Genomic DNA, 3,607 nt, shown 5'->3' with positions numbered 1-3,607 from the left:
CCGCCTGCGGCACCAGATGAGGCACAGCAGTGACCTCCGGTATTTTCCTTTGGCGAAAGCGCACGCCTTTCACAGTTTGCCTCTTAGGCACACCTTTCGCTTCAGGGTCCCCTAAGGCCCCAAGATCACCTGCATGGAAAACATCCAAAAGGTGAGTCAGTGAAACCAACATTATTATCACAAGGAACAACGATTCCTAAATATACCTTTGCCCCGCGGAAACTCAACTGCCAATGCGGCCTCAGTAGGCACCCGGAAGTTATCCCGGATGATAGCATTAAACTCCTCCTCACCATCCGCACAAACGACGGTCTCAACCGTACCCAGGAAATCCGGGGCAAACATCCTCCATAAGGGAGCGTCCTCTGATAGCAAACACACAAGTCAGTAACGCAGACGAGGATAAGAAAGTTAAACAAATGAAAAGTACGTACCACCACTTTTCTCCCGCACAACGGGCTTTAACTTCTTGTTCCTCCTCGTCAACATCATGCGCAACACCCACAACTGTGTGTTGTTCAGCTTCACAGACTCAATGGTCTGCAACTGCGGAAACCACTCCACCGTCTTCAAACTGGGGACCCCAATGGTCTCTGCTATGATTGTTTCGGTCACATTCCGAAACGTCATCTTTGCAACAATGGCAGCAGCCTTGATGTAAAAGAACTTCTTCTTCCACATCGTCATCCCCTTGGGAGGAGTCATCAGCTTGGGACTGCCCTCTCGCTGACGGAAAGAAAAGAACCCCAAGGACACCGTCATTTGATAAAACCGTCGGAAATCTCCAACGGTAGGCTCTATGCCAAGAGCACGAAAGGTGAATTCAAAATTTCGAATCCGGATCATACCAAACGGACTCAGTTGAGAAATGTGGACCTTGTACCACTCCAAAACCTCGACAACAAAAACAGTCAAAGGTAACCGGAGATTACAGTCACCAAAAAAGTCTGCCCACATGGTCACGTAACCGGCCGGAGCATCGGCACCAGTGTCACCCTCCGATGGGTAGCAGGCCCCATATTCAGGAGGCATTTGGACATCAAGAATCAGACGATCAAAGCTCTTCTTGGTCCACTTTAACGCCGGTAAACCACCACCGGCGGTTCCCTCCTCTTCTTCCTCAGCCACTACCGGCTGTTCAGGGTTTTCACCCTCCACATTATGTGGATTTGATGGTTCGGCCATCAGATATGTCAAATAAACAGAAGACAGTGAGTGGAAAAACTAAAAACCTCACCGGAACTTCAAGAAATATCGTCGGAGAAGACAAAGAAGAAGTTTTCTCTCACCGGCAAATTTTTGAAATTTCGAACAAGTGAGGGGAAACCACGAACGGTTTCCCCTTATATACCCATCGCAATTAATGCGGAGGGAGAAAACGAATCATCACGTTCAAAAAGAGCGAATTGCGCGACACCACGTGTCGAGCACCGTTTTCGCTGACGGTTATCACGCGCGCGTGGCCGCCCACGCGCCTGACATAGGAGACGTTTACACTCCTTGCTACAGTGCATTTAATGCCCGGGCAGTGCAAATGTCCTTTCATTTCAGCACATGCCAGAAATATCTCACCAACTTCCACCAACTCACACGTGAGATCAGCCACGTAGGCGAGAAAAAGCGACTACATTATCCAAACAATAAGCGGCATGCGGTTTCTCTGGTATACCGCACCATAACCCATACCGCATGTCGTTTTTTATATACCCCTAAAAATAGGTAAAAAAAATATATCTTTGTACTATAAAGGGGTATAATACCTATCCGCACTACCCACGAGCACACGTGGAGTATACGGAAATGACACACACGAGCCCGTTCAGGTGTGTCAGATGCTCAGAACCAGCGTTGTTCTTTGGACTGAACCGCATCTCAGGAACAGGTAAACCGCATTGCCTTCATTCTCTTCAAGCTTCAAATCCCTCCTGTCTGGTTCACAACCACAGAGGGTGCATGAACAACTTCTTCAGCAAGAAGAAGGAAGGGAATCTACGCGACCGCACATCAGCAACCTTGACTCCTGAACCTTCAAGAGCTACATCCGAGCAACACACCCACATCGAGCGAATATGGGAATGCAAAACCGCAGACACTCATGAGTAGCTACGGACATAACCATAGCTTCCGCAGAGTTTTTGCTACGGTAGAGCAAAGCTAACTCCACATCACCGAGCGAAGCTACTTCAAGGCAAACTCGGTATTGGAGCGTGAAGGAAAGTGGCTCCAGAAAGAACTCAGATAAGCGTTATAAACAAGCCCTCGTCGAACAACAAGCGTCCGAACAGCGGTAACAAGTCTGCTTATGACTTGTTTGCCCGCCTATGGGCCGCATAGAATAAACAACGGTGGGCATACCCTTGCCTATGACCATGTTTATTTACCCATAGTACAGATCTACATTGTTCGACCAAACATGGCCAACAATGACGCAACGAGGTAACCGCAAAGGACGTGCGGTTACTTGAGAGCTATGACGATGAACACGAACACCCAACAAAAAGGGATCGTCATCTCATAACTAGAGGCTGAACATAGAGCTTGAGCAAAGCACTTGCAGCATCAATTACTTTTGATCCCGATCTCAGAGATTGGTTCAAAGTTTCTTTTCTTCTTCATGCACCATTTCAACAATTGGTTTGAAGACAGGACCACCTCTCAGAGGTTGAAAGTTTGTGCATACCTTCAAAACCACCATCTCAGAGGTTGGTTCGAAGTTTGTGCAGCATTACTAACAAGGTCCCCAAGAGACCTTCGACACAACAACAGGTGGCAACCCACCTAGTGACATAAAACGGCTGAGAATTTCGCATCAGACGAAATTCTTTCACCGGTACGGAAGAGGCGTCACATGACTCTACCAGATCACCAGCCTGATCTGGCCTAGAATTTTCTCCAAACTGCCAACTACCTTCCCATACTATAGTCCAGTGCTCCTCCCACATGCAACTTGCACGAGGCAGCAACACTAGACTGGGGGGACTTGAAGGGGTATGGTCCCAAATCGACCATCACCCGTATCAAACAAACCCCCGCCAGTAAATGAACCGCACCCATGCGGTCCCATCCTTCGAATCCAATCGGTCTGAGGATGAGAAGCCTTACCTTAAGCGTAGAAGAAGATGAACATAGCGGTGCGGCTGGCACCGCACCATATGGGCATTTTCGTCACGACGAGGGATGCAGGCAAATAGTCTCCGCGGACGACGATGCGGCCAGCACCGCATCTCGCGTATTTCTTGATCACAAGTAGGAGACGCGGTAACCTCAGGCGTTACCGCATGCAGCGATGCGGCTTGCACCGCATCCTATGCATTCAACAAGTGGGACTGACACCACAGTGCAAGTGGCACCAATGGCAATAACCTGTCAGAGCTACGTAAGCAATGGACTGACGTGACGTAACCTCCACAACCGACAAGCCTGACACACCTGCAAGGGTGCAGCACGTCGTCAGTCCATCCATCAATCTCCTCCTTCACTCCTCGGCTATAAATACCAACCCCAAACCAGGTTTGAGGTATCTCTTCACAACTCTCTCACTACTACTACTATCTTACTTTGCTTCTCAAGCAAACTACTGATTCTCACGCCGGAGAGTGGTAACAAG

The sequence above is a fragment of the Helianthus annuus genome, chromosome 9 (assembly GCF_002127325.2).
Source record: "Helianthus annuus cultivar XRQ/B chromosome 9, HanXRQr2.0-SUNRISE, whole genome shotgun sequence".
NCBI lineage: Eukaryota > Viridiplantae > Streptophyta > Magnoliopsida > Asterales > Asteraceae > Helianthus > Helianthus annuus.
This window is presented reverse-complemented; position numbering follows the sequence as displayed.